Source organism: Trichechus manatus, unplaced genomic scaffold, assembly GCF_000243295.1.
Source record: "Trichechus manatus latirostris isolate Lorelei unplaced genomic scaffold, TriManLat1.0 scaffold00160, whole genome shotgun sequence".
In the NCBI taxonomy this organism is placed as follows: Eukaryota; Metazoa; Chordata; class Mammalia; order Sirenia; family Trichechidae; genus Trichechus; species Trichechus manatus.
Window position 1 is genome coordinate 1,361,283 of NW_004444096.1, and position 14,347 is coordinate 1,375,629.

The following is a 14,347-nucleotide window of genomic DNA, read 5'->3' on the forward strand; positions in this document are numbered from 1 at the left end:
AGTTATTCACTGAATTGAAAGGCGTGGGTAAGATAAAGAAACTTAGGTTTTTCCAAATGGTGACAGTCAAAACTTTGGTTTCAATTTTTAAGAGAAAAAGGAAAAGGAGTCCAGATAATGAGAAAGGCTTTCCCAGCAGTACTCAGTGATAACCATCGTCATGCTCAATCACCCTGGTTCCCCAAGAGAAACAAAAGCAAGCTCTGCCTGAGGCTAACGTAGCAAAGTAAGAATGACGTACTCTTTCCCCTAAGTCAGCCTTGTAGAGGTAGGTTGTTCGTTTGTTTTAATTGCTCTGTCAGCAGCATATTTTTACCAGCCTCCTCTCCTGTGACAAGGCAGTCAAGCTCCTTAACACTCACCTGGCACACTGCTCCCACCAGCTATGCTGGAAAGTGGCAGGAGATGCCAGGCCACATCAGTCAGGGTGAATCCACGGGATTGACCATAGATTTTGCAAACTTCAATTTCCAGGCTCTGCTAACAATAAGAAGCCCTGGCGGCACAGTGGTTAAGAGCTCAGCTGCTAACCAAAAGGTCAGCAGTTCGAATCCACCAACCGCTCCTTGGAAATCCTATGGGGCAGTTCTACTCCATCCTACAGGGTCGCTATGAGTCAGAATCTACTTGATGGCAATGAGTTTGGTTTTTTTGGTTTTGGTTAACGCTAAAACCAGTTGCTGTCAAGTAGATTCCAACTCATGGCTACCCCATCAGTGTCAGAGTAGAACTGCACTCCATAGGGTTTTCAATGACTAGTTTTTTGGAAGTAGATCACCAGGCCTTTCTTCCACGATGCCTCTTGGAGGGGGACTTAAACCTCAAACGTTTCCATTAGCAGCCAAGTGTATTAGCCATTTTCACCAGTCAGGGACTCCTAACATTCTGTTGAACCCCTTAGAAGAGAAAAAGCTCCAACATGTACAGATACAAGAGAAAGTTGAAGTCCTGGTGGCCACTAAGCGAGACGGTAACCATGAGGATCAACTGTATCAACTGACGGAAGGAGATGGCGAGATTGGAGATGCCTGGGGAGTCGGACACATTCATTCCCAGGTCACCAGCCTTTACTTGGGAAAACAGCACATGTGATCAGTGGCACTGAGAAATACCAACGCCAACTTTCGTGGGGAAACCAGATGGCTCCCAGCCGGGAGTAAAAATAGCTCACCATACAGCAGAGCCTCAACTAGGTGCAGGGCAGAGTCTCGGGGCCTCTCGGGGTTTGCTTTCAACTTGCCAAAAAGGCCACAAAAAAAGTTTTAACTAGGCTGTGGGAAGTTGCTTTGGAAAGAGAAATTCAAGATACAAATATTCTCCCATTCTGCCTGGCTTATTTCATATTCGTTTAACTGTCATCAGCAAAAAAATGAGAAATATTTGCAGCTAGGAAAGAAAAAGTCTTCTGAGGCTGTAACAAGAATAATTAGCAGACCTGGATAGTAACTTGGCAAATCACTTCAATACACGGACTACTAGAAAGAAAAAGCAGAAGAACAGAGACTACCCTTTATTTTATAATGAATAATTTAAAAAGATCCAAGTTGATGTAATGAGTTCTAATTTATCTATCTGTTCATTTTACAGGAGGTGTTTACCTCTCATTGTTCCAGTAAGGTTTCTATTTTTACCAGTTGGGGGTGAATCATGCTGAGATCATTTAGGGACATGTTTGGGACATGAATTTTCAAGTCAAGACCCAAGTGGAATGTTGATTCCCAAACCAAAGCCTTGAAACTTGACACAGTAGCAGTCCTTGTGCTCTGATGGTATATTTGTCTGTGTGCACTTACTGTATCACACAGAATAAAGGTGATTGGAAGAGTTCCATGGGCAAAAAAATAGCTCAGATAATAGCCCCTCACAAGATAAGAGGAAATAAACGGCATTTGATTTGGGGTTCCATCGGTCCACTGACCTGGTGAACAAGAAAATCTTTTGTATCTTTCCGTTATTGAAATCGAGGCAGGCTTCTAGCCACATCCGATCAGCAAAGGAGTCTTTTGTCCTGAGGCACAGTGTTGTGTCCTGAGAACCATGGGCGCTGTTCTTATTTGACTCAAACCTCTAGAGCCTCATTAATGTAATAGGGTCTTGATGACTGGTTAATAAAAATCTCAGCTGTCTTGGATTTAATTTTGAATTTGTTAACAAAAAAATAAAATTGGTAAAATCAAATTTAATTTGAACTTACTTTTACCTACATGTAATAGGTTCAAGGTTCAAATTTACCTCTTAAAAAGTATAGAATAGCTTTGTCTTTAAAGTCTCTTTTATAGAATCCCTTGAAATTGAACATTAATCCTAGTATTCTCTCTTTTTCAGAAAAGTAGAGTCTCAAATACGACAAGGAAAAGATTTATAAGTTTATAAACCCTAGTAGAATTCTTAGATTGGAGTCCCTGGGTGGTGTAAACAGTTAAGCACTTGACTGCTAGCCAAAAGGTTGGTGATTCGAACACACCCAGACACACTTGGCAATCTGCTTCTGAAAGGTCACAGCCTTGAAAACCCTATGGAGCAGTTCTCGTTTGCACACACGGGGTCTCCATGAGAAGGAATCGACTCAATAACAACTAACAACAATAACAGAATTTTTCACTTTGAATCCATGGTGTCAAGCATTTGCTCACAGTCAGCTCAGAGAAAAGAAAAATGCATTTGCCTTGAGACTTTTTCTTAACTAACGAGCACTTTTTTGATTAAAAGTTGACTTCAATTCCAAATAGAGAAATTCATATTTCTGATCTTATTTGTCTTCCTAGGAGAAGAAAGGCTTATCTGTTTTTCTGCAAAAATTGAAAAGATTTCATGCCAAAAGTATACATATACTGACCCATATTTTCTTCTAAAATACTGTGTTATATTTTAAACATTCACATTTTCTATATATCCGGGATTTATTTCAGTAGAAATAACAAATCCAGCTTTGTTTAATTGCTTTCCATTTGTCCAAATATCATGTGGTACTGATTTGAAATACTTCTATCAAATACTAAATTTTTGTAACTACCGGCCCCACTATTTTGTTCCATTACTATGTCTGTTTCTTTTATATTACCACACCGTTTTAACTATTGTGGCTTTTATATTGCCACATTGTTTAACCATGGTAGCTTTTATATTGCCACATGTTTTAACCACTGTGTGTTTGTAACACACTTTATTATATTACATATTAGAATGTAGTATAAAGATACTTCCCTTCTCTATTCTTTCCAAAATGGTCCTGACTATTCCTTGAACCTCCTAATGATCTGTAATCTAATCTATCCAGTTTCCTTACCTGCTTCCTCTCCTCCAATTGATCAGGAGTATCTTTTGATTTACTAATTAACAGGTAGCATCATATTTCAAAATGTTGCCTGCTCTAAAACATAAAAGATACTCAATATTCTTTGAATATTGCCTTATTAAGTTTATTCCTAAATATTTTCTGTTTTTGGTTTGTTGCTGTTTTGACTGAGTGAATGTTGTCTCTCTTACTCGATATTTTTTATTTTACTTTTTGAATTTAGGGGAGTTATCAATTTTTGCATGCTACTTTGAAAACCAACCACCTCACTAGATTCTTTTACTATTTCTAATAATTTTTCTGTTGAGAAATTACCTTAATAGAAAATACAAAATTGAATCTCATTTGTGGTTTAAGTTATAAATGCATAGAGTCTGAAATAAAGAGGTTTTGCTATAACTGAGGATATCCACATGTCTATAAATCTTATTAGCTTTACAGATTTTAACCTTGTCCAACAGGAAATATATAAATATGAAGCCTTAGAGTCTCCTTCCAGCTCATTGGCTAAAATGCTCTGATCATAAGTGCTTTTCTCCTCTTCTCTTTATTATGGTTTTTTACTTTTATACCGTGAAAATAGTGATACTTCTTTTCTCCTCCCTACTTTGAGGTGATGTGAGGATAAATAAGAAAACACAGTGAGATGTTGTTAACAGCGTCCCAAAGTTGTCCCTTAAAGTCTATAAAACACAACCGTCAATAATCACGAGTAAGAACACAGCCCTCAGGGTTCTAGTACTGGTAATAGTGGAGTAGCTTATGTTATACTGTCCCTGAGTAGTTCAAATGATTAAAGCATTTGACTACTAACCAAAATGTTGGAGGTTCAAGTCCACTAGAGTTGTCTCAGAAGGAAGTCCTGGTGATCTGCTTCCAAAACCTCAGCCATTAAAAACCCTTGTCGCAGTGGCGACGGTTGTCAGGTCGGTGGAGACAGTAACCAAACACAACTCTTACAGAGAAGTGGGGCCAGGAGGATCACTCTGAGGAGTCGACCCCGGCTTCAGTCCCAGGAGTTTATTTATAGTCAATACAGCAAGCAGCGAAGCAAATAACAGAACAATGGGCTTTGGGTGCGGGCAAGGGAGAAGGAATTCAGGTAAACAAGCCAATCAGTAAAGGAACAATAGGTTTGGGAAAACAAGTCATGACAAGTCTCAACATGTTGGGGACAAGTCTCAACATGCTGTGCAGCGTAGAGGCCTGTGGGAGCTGCAGTTGTCAATAGTGCAGCCATGTTTAAATGGCATATATCCCCACAAACCGTATTCAGCACAGTTCTACTCTGACATGCGTGAGGTCGCCACGAGTCGGAATCAACTCAACGTCAACTGGTTACTGGTTGGTTATATTGTACTAACTCTTCTTTAGATGACAATGATAAACTCTGGAATAATTTTTTAAAAATATTTCACTGTGTTTTGGGTGAACGTTTACAAAGTAAAATTAGGTTCCCATTTAACAATTCTTATACATATTGTCCATGACATTGGTTACATTTTTCACAATGTGTCAGAGTTCTCATTATTTCCATTCTGTTTGTTCTGTTCCCATTAATCTAGCTTCCCTGCCCCTCCTTGCCTTCTCATCTTTGTTTTTGGGTAAATGTTGACTATTTGGTCTCAAATAGTTGATTGTTTAATGGAGCATATTACTCACTGGTGATATTGTTTATTTTATAAGCCAAATTATTATTTGGCTGAAAGGTGACCTCCAGGAGTAGCTTCAGGTCCAAGTTCAAAGGGTATCTTAGGGTGAGAGTCTCAGAGGGTTCCTCTACTCTCTATCGGTCCAGTTTAAGTCTGGCCTTTTGTAGGAATTTGAATTTTGTTCTACATTTTCTCCCATTCTGTCCAGGACCTTCTACTGTGTCTCTGGTCTGAATTGTCAGAAGTCGTAGCCGGGCACCATCTAGTTCTGGTGTCAAGGTAGCTGAGGCCATTGTCCATGTAGACTATTAGTTAGGTAGACTAGTTTCTTCTTTAAGTCTTTGGTTTCCTTCGCACTCTTTTCGTCCAGTGGATTTTTTTTTTTTTTTTAACATTAGAAGGCGTGGAGAGTGACTAAAAGCAGGCAGGAACTGGATGAAGCTTCAACTCTACGACTTTTTTTCCAAGGGCTCTCTCTAGTCCATGTAGTGTAGGGTGGCTAAAATGCAAAGAAAAAGCCAGTCTTATTGGCCTGAGAGCTCAAAAGATGGAGCATTGGGCTTCCTGAATTGCTGAAAATTGAGAGCAGAAATCCTAGAAAGGAGGGAACCACAGAGGAGAGAGCCCCAAAATCTGAATATAAAATCCTCTCAAAGTCTTGATTGGCTTTTAAACTGTGCATGTATTGGAGAGACTCCAAGGATTCTAGCAGAAAGGGCTGGCAATCTACTTCTGAAAATCAGTCAGTGAAAACGTTATGGATCACAATGGTCCAACCCCATTGTGCATGAAGTCACCATGAGTTCGGGGCTGACTCAACGCCAGCTAACAACAACAAATAAAAACCATGATATGAATTGTAAGGCAGGAAGCCATATATTTTAATATCATAGTCTGTGCAATATTTAGCCCCAATAACTGATCTCTTTCACTCATCTTTTAGTAAGTCAGCCTGCAATGGAAAGTGCTGCTGTTAGCTGCCTTTGAGTCAACCCCCGACTCATGACGACTCTGTGCACAATGGTATTGGACTGTTGTGATCCGCAGGGTTTTCACTGGCTGATTCTCAAAACTAGATTGCCAGGCCTGTCCTCCTAGTCTGTCCTAGTCTGGAAGCTTCACTGGAACCTGTTCAGCATCATAGCAACACACAAACCTCCACTGACAGATGGGTGATGGCTGTGCATGAAGTGCATTGGCCAGAATCAAACCTAGGTCTCCCACATGGAAGGCGAGGATTTTACCACGGAACCACCAATGCCTTAATGAAAAATGTAATACAAGCTAAAGATGATTTCCAAAGAAGCAATTTTCAGTTTGTACTTTTTTTTTTTTTTGTATTTTTATTACTTTTAATAGTATGGACTGTTATAAAGGTAAAAGTAAGTGCAACAATTTAAATTTTTTATGTAAGTAAACAAATAGACAAAATTCTTTGTCAGACCATGTGTTCCAATTTTTGATGGAAGAAAAAAGAAAATATGCATATGATGAGTTCAGCTAAGCAATTACCCAGGAGGGTCTCCCAGTTTCTTGAGTACTTTTTCTTTGTGACATCAGGCAACTCTGGGTGTGTTTAGTCACTCACCGAGCACAGGGTGGGTCTGTGTGTGTGCAGGGGACACATGAGGCACCATCTCTGCCAGGAAACAAGTAAACCCTCTGCACCACCACTTGGACCCAGACTCCTGACCCCACTGTGGCTCCCTGGCTTCCCACCACGTCCAGGAGAGAACCACTCGAGGAAGTGTGGGCTAGAAAGTGCTGTTTTGCTTCTTTCTGCTCAGGGGTCAAGTCTGTCCCCATGGTGGTCATGCCTCCACATGTAACCTGAATTTCTGGTGTTAGACCCTTCAATCTGAACATCTGGGCCAAAGTGATGCTTCTTCTCGGAAGTGGGGAGTCCCGGCAGTGCACCACTGCCATTGTTTCTGAGTCTTCTTTGGCAATACTTTTCCGACAAAAGTAAGTATTCAGAACAACAGGGCAACTTTCATCTGGGATAGTAAGTGTTTGCCAGGGAGGGTAGATGTGCACGATGTCCTGGGGACATCCCTTGAGGTTGCTTGCAGTCTCCTTGGTGAAGAAAATCTTCAGGCAGTCCCCAGGGCCGGGGGCCACACCTGGAGAAGGGCTGTTGGCTTGCAGGTCCTCTAACTGCTCACAAACGGCCACTTGCATGGTGCACTCCTCGTGCAGCTCCAGAATTTTCACAACTAATTCACCAGATTTTCTACCTTTAAGTGTCTTTGGGTAAGAAACACATTGGTGTCTCCAAAAAGAAATGGCAGATCTCTCTCGATTCTGTAGTTCGTTTAGTCTTTCTGCTAGCCCACCTCTTATAAGTTGCTTCTTCTTTGCTGAATCTTCTGGAGTCCTAGGAAACTTATTTGTCTGTTTCTGGGGTGTATACAAAATAGTCTCCTCAGATTTTGTCCAGGGCTCTACCAGTCTCTCCATACCCTGTCTTGCATCTGTTCCAAAATCCACATTGCATTTGTGAGGGGATTCTGAATCAATGAACAAGACATTCCCTGAGTCATCTTCTTTCCCGCTATCTGATGACTACTCCAGAACTTCTGCAGACTTTGGCTTGGGAAGTTCAGATAGTCTCTCTTCACTTGTTAAAGAACACCTACTCGCACAAGAGCAGTCTGGTATTTCCACAGTGCTCTCACCTTGAAACGCACTGTATTCATTTTCATCTTCCCTGTCACTGTCTATCTCCCAGTCAATGAACTGTACTTCATTTTCACTGGCCCCATCTTCTTGACACAGTTTTTCTGTTGCAAAACCTGTCTATTCTAGAACCATGTGCATTATCATTCAGTGATTTAGAAATTGTCTTTTCTTTATCTGACAGCTCACTTCCACTGGAACTCCATGTTATCTCTGCAGGTCCATTTGTACCATCAGATGTGAAATTTTCTTCTGGCCCAGAAAGCAGCCTCCACCGGACATCTCTGGGGCACCACGTCCACACGGATGCACGGCCTCTTCAGGTTGTAAGAAGACCGCGAGGCCCAGGCAGCGCCGCGCCACCGGCCAGCCAGGCAGCGCGGACTACCAGTTTGTACTTTTTAAGAACATTATCTTTACATAGAAAATTAGAACAATTTTTATTCTCACATTTCATCTGTTGGTATTGCTGAGGTCACAGGTTTTAGACATCTAGAAATGATACGTTCTATCCTGCATAAGGGAATCTGATGCTACTGACTCTGCTGATTGAGCAGGCATTCGCTTTGTTTATTCAGCTGTGGTACTGGTTTGAGTTAGTCCACCAACCCTTTCCTCGAGCTCTTCTTCCAACCACCAGAAGACATCGGGGAGTTTTCATTTTTATAGAAACTAGGTGTCTGCAAATCTTGGTTTCATCAGCACCATGGTTTAGGAAATATAGGTGATGTTTGAGAAACGCGCCTTGCCAGTTTGCCGCGCGTGTGCGTGGTATTAATAGATTCTAAGTGGCTTATCTTGAGGATAGTGTTTATATTCCCAATCCATTTCCTTAAGTGCTGTCCTACTATGTTACCCTCTCATTCCATTGAAGTGGTTTATGATCTAAATTAAAATTGAAAGGATATTATTTAAATTTTTGAGGTCTGGGAGTTTTAAAGTTGGCAATTTATACACATGCTATAAATGACTTAAATAGTAATTTAGAATATTAACAGTGTAAACCTGTTAGAAATTATTATAGTGAGAAACTTAATAACACACACACACATACATATACATTTATACATCATATACATAATATATAAAGAGAACCAATATTTATTAAGCACTTAAATTGTGGCACATAATTTACAATATGTTATCACATTTAACCTTCAAACAGCTCTGCAAGGCACGTATTACCATTTGTGTTTTACAGAGGAAGAAACAGGCTTAGAAAGTTTTAAGCACCATGCCACATGGACAACAGCTGATAAATAAATCCAAGATTTGAGCCCATTTATACTTATGGCACTGTGAGAATTCTTAATTCAATGCAAATGTGTTAAAATTCCAATTATAAGAGCCTGTTTTGCACACATCATAAATTTTCAGCTGGAATAAATCACTCGGAAGTAACAGGAAAAGGTTACAAGCAGCTCTGTGATGTTCCATTATGCAACATTATGCATGTGTGAAACCGTAACAACACAGGAAATAATGTAACTAAGTCTGGTAAAAAAAAGTTGGCAGTGCAAAAATTTTAATCTCATTTCTTAGTATGTAATTTTTGTAATCAATTGCAAAGAAATGTTTCCATTTGAAAAAGAGACTTGTTAACATTGATACATTTTTTAAACAGACACTGTGAAGCAGCTGAAATTATTTTTTTTACAATCTATCTCAAAAGAAAGGAAAAGTAGAGGTTTTCTCCCAAATAGTCAAACTCAGATTTATACATAAAATTTGGGCTGAGAGCACCTTTTGTGTATGTTGAGGGGGAGAGATGGGTAAGAGTGTTAGAGGGAGGCCATTAGGGAGAAGGGAAGGAAGAGGAAATGCAGGATGAATTTCTAACACAAAGCTTTAGAACAACTGAAGCAGAGGAATTAGAGTGAAATTTACAATTCAAAATATTAAACATAAGAAAAACGTCATCTAGGTAAAAGAGAACAGACTCCCCCCCACCCACAAACACTCAACTGTTCACCACAACAATGGAATCCAGGATGAGAGGATGGCATTATGGTGTCTGATTGAAGCTACTGTTTTGTCTCTTTTTCTTTAGTTGCCAAGCAACGTGTTCACCTCAATGGTCTTCCCCATTACCCTCAGTGTTTATTTTCAGGCCTACATGTCAGAAGGAAGCCCTAGCAGCACAGCAGTTAAAAGCTCAACTGTTAACCCAAAGGTCGGCAGTTCGAATCCACCAGCCACCCCTTGGAAACTCTACGGGGCAGTTCGACTCTGTCCTATAGGGTTGTTATGAGTCGAAATCAACTCAGTGGCAATGGGTTTATATGTTGGAAGCGTATTTGCACTGATATACACTCTTTTACCAATAAATCCCTTAATAGGTATACAAATTTATAGGGGTTAAGATGTTTGTACAACTTTAATAGTTTTTCTCTTTATGAACATGATTCTCCCAACCTATTTCCCTTTATGAATATAAATGCTTTTTCCAAGTAGACAGGACTGCGTGATAGAAAATATTTTAAGTTAAAGAGAGAGTGGGATTCCAATTCAGGAAGAAAGAGTAAGCACATTCGTTTCCCTCTTTTCCAAAATCTTATTGAAATACGATAAAACATATCTTAAAACTATATTATCTATTGCTATGCAACGAATTACCCCAAAATTTGGTGTCTTGAAGCAACAAGCTTTTTTTTTTAAATCTCATTTTGTATGTGGGTCAGGAATTTGGGAGTACATATTAGCTGCGAGTTTCTAGCTCAGGGACTTTCATGAGGTCGCAGTCAAGATGTCAGCCACGGCTGCAGTCATCTGAAGAGTTGACTGGTCTTGGAGGTTCCACTTCCATGCTCACCCACATGGCTGTTGGCTGGAAGCCTCCGTTCCTCACCACGTGGTCTCTCCACAGGACTGCTTGAGTGTCCCCTTGACATGGTATCAGCTTCTTCCGAAGTGAATGATCTGAGAGAAGGAGGATGAGGCAGAAGCCATGATGTCTTTCATGATCTGGATGTAGAAGTCACATGCCACCACTGTTTTCCATACTCTACTAGTCACGCAGACTAACTCTGATAAGTGCAGGGGAGGACTACACAGGATGTGAATATCAGGGTGGGATATTGCGGGGGACTGTCTTGGAGGTGCGCCACCACAAAACAAACAAAAAATCTAAAACAGCGTAGTAAAAGGAAAATGGTAGCCATCAGAAGATCAGAAAATTTAAGAACTTTTTGAATGATAGAAAGCAAAAGGAATTATAAAATATTTAGAGATAAATAAAAATGAGAGTCCTAGGACATTTGAATGGCCACCAAACACATAAAAAGATGTTCAACGTCATTAACCATCAGAGAGATGCAAATTGAAACCACGAAGTAGCATTTCGCTCTCACTAGGATGGCTACAAAAACAAAACCAAAACTCAGTGAATAACAAATTTTGCAGTGATGTGGGGAAAGCAGAACCCTCATAAATTGCTGGTGAGAATGCAAAATGGTACAGCCGTTGTGGAAAACAATGTGGCAGGTCCCTCAAAAACTAAAATTATAACTAGCATATGACCCAGCAATCCCACTGCTAGGAATATACCCAGCAGGCCTGAAAGCAGAGATATGAACAGAAATATGCACACCAGTGTTCGCTGTGGCACTGTTCACAACAGCCAAAAAGCAGGAAAACCCTAAATGCCTGTCAGTGGAGGAATAGACAAACAAAATGTGGTACATACACACAACGGAATACGACTCAGCTAGAAAGAGAAATGAAGTCCTGATACAGTACGGATAGAGTCTGAAGACATTACGCTGAGTAAAATAAGTCCATCACAAAAGGACATATATTGTATGACCTCACTTACATAAAAAGACAAGAAGAGGCAAAGGTACAGAGGCCAAAGTTTATTAGCGGTTACCACGAGAGGGAGGGAAGGAGAAGGGAAGGGAGTATGATTGCTTATGGAGCACTGAGTTTTGGTTTATGTTGATGGAAAATTCGCATTGATTAAGCGTAAGGATTGCACAGTCTATTCGTGTAATTGATGTCAATAAGTCATAAAACAAAAAACCAAATTCACTGCTGTCAAGTCGATTCTGACCCATAGCGACCCTATAGGACACAGTAGAACTGCCCTGTAGGGTTTCCAAGGCTGTAATCTTTACAGAAGCAGACTGTCAAGTCTTGCTCCTGTGAAGCAGCTGGTGGGTTTGAACTGCTGACCTTTCAATCAGCAGTCAAGTGCTTAACCACTGCACCACCAGGGCTCCTTTTTAATAAGTCGTATACGTGTAAAAAGTTGAATTGGCAAATGTGTGTGATAGATATATTTACAGAAAAAAGAGAGAGGGCAGCTGCTGACCTGCTTATGTACAACCAAACACCTCAGAAGATTCGGTTTCCTGGTTTGGAGGTTTAGGGTCATGGTTTCATGGGACATCCTGCTTAATTGACCTAATATCTTGTTCACTGCTTCTGTTCTACCTCCTAGTTCATCGCGTAGTGCCTGGGATCTTAAAAGCTTTCAAGAGGCCATCCAAGTTACAATGACTGGTCTCTATTCACCTGGAGCAACAGAAGAAAGAGAGTCAGGAATAGGAGGAGGAAACGGAATGTGTGGCTAATTGTCCCCCTTTGCCATGAGACTAGAACTGGTTGGTGCCTGGCTACCATTACTGAACATTTTGATCAAAGATTCTATAGATGAATCCTGATCAAAAAGGGAAAAATTCAAAACAGAATTTCAAATTTTCATGGACTGTAGATTTTCTGGAGCCATAGAGTTTGGGTGAACCCCCAAAACTATTGCCCTGAGATAATCTTTAAACCTTAAGCCAAAAATAGCACATGAAGTCTTCTTTAAAGTAAACAATTAAAAAAAAACAAAAAAAACAAAACCCATTGCCACCAAGTCGATTCCAACTCATAGTGGCTCTATAGGACAAAGTAGAACTGCCCCATAGAGATTCCAAGGAGCACCTGGTGGATTTGAACTGCTGACCTTTTGGTCAGCAGCCGTAGCTCTTAACCACTACACCACCAGGGTTTCCAAACCAAACAATAGTTTAGCTTAATTAGTAAAGAATGTCTACCTTGATCCTTCTGCTCTTTAAAGAGCTGCCTATGATATATAGGAGCAAATTGACAACAGCAGCTAATGGTGGAGGAACAATTCAGAAGAGGAACGAGATGGACGGACACAGTGTCCGTAACAATGTGCTCAAACATAACAATGATTGTGAGGATGGCGCAGGATGGGGCAACATTCCGTTCTGTTATGCGTAAGGTCGCTATGAGTCAGAACCAACTTGATGGCACGTAACAACTGCTGTGTATATTCTCAACAATGACAACAACAAATAAAATAAATTATTTTTCTTAATGAGAGTCCTGTGGAATGTAGTCAAATTAATACGCAGATGAAATTTTATAACCTTAATTTATTATTAGGGAATTCAGAAGATGGGGAAAGCATTCAACTCAAGTGATTATAAAATTTTTGTTTCATTACTTTCTACTTTTATCTGAAATAAGAGTTTTTGAAAGTATTCTTGAGGGATAAAAACAAAAGCTATTTCTTTAAAAAGGCCAGTAAAATCTGCAAAGTTTTTGAAAGCCTGATCAAGAACAAAAGAGGATAGATATGAATAAAAACTAAAAAGAACCAGACAGTGGGGAAGGATACTTAAAAATTATAAGACAGAATTAGCCAGTGAAAACCTTATGAATAGCAGAGGAACTTTGTCGATATAGCGCTGGAAGATGAGCCCCTCAGGTTGCAAGGACACTGTGGCTGCAACAATGGGCTCAGCCATAACAAGGATTGTGAGGATGGTGCAGGACCAGGCAGTGTTTCATTCTGTTGTACGTGAGGTCACTATGAGTCGGGACCCTGGTAGCACAGCGGTTAAGCGCTCAGCTGCTAACCAAAAGGTGGGTGGTGTGAACTCCATAGGGAAAAGTTGTAGCAATCTGTTTCCACAAAGATTTATAGCCTTGGAAACCCTGTGGAGCAGTTCTGCTCTGTCCTATAAGGTTACTAGGAGTTGGAACCGACTCCATGGCAACAAGCTGATGTATATGCCAATAAATTTGAAAAGTCTTGATGAAATCAATTGTTTTTTAGGGAAATATGGAATAACCAAATTCATTTAAAAAGAGACAGAAACCCATAACAGAATAAAACTAATAACCATAGAAGTAATTGAAAAAGTGGTCAAAATATAATAACGATAACTATAGAAAACAGTACTAGGTCCCAGATCTAGTGTAATCTACCAAAGCTTTGGGGAAGATTTATTCGGCTATTCAGTAAATAGTTATTGAACGCTTTTATGTTTTAGGAGCTGAGAATACAGTAGTAAACAAAATAGAAAAAACTCCTGCCCTCAAAGAGCCTTCATTTTCCTGCAGTAAGCATAGTAAGCTTCTTAATTTAATTTTGCCCGTCAACATAACCCTGAGAGCAAACCACATACAGACCGCTGTTGTCAGTCGCTATGGAGTCGATTCTGACTCATGGCGGCCCCAGGTGTGCAGAGTAGAACGGCTCCATCGTCTTCCAGGCTGTGACCTTTCGTAGGCAGGTCACCAGGCCTGTCTTCCAAGGTGCCTCTGGGTGCGTTTGAACCACCAACCTGTGGGCTAGTAGTCAAGCACTCAACGTAGGTGCCGCCCAGGGACTCCTCAGCTAAGAATAACCGCTTACAAAACAGGAAAAAAGAGAGAAGGAAGGAAGAAAGTGAAGGAGGGAGGGAGACAGGGAAGGAGG

General features: G+C 40.3%; 1 pseudogene; it reads right to left on the reverse strand.

Annotated features, from left to right (window-relative positions):
- Positions 1 to 6,521: 6,521 nt before the first annotated feature.
- Positions 6,522 to 14,347, reverse strand: part of LOC101347789 (DNA repair-scaffolding protein pseudogene) — a 94,656-nt pseudogene continuing 86,830 nt past the window's right edge.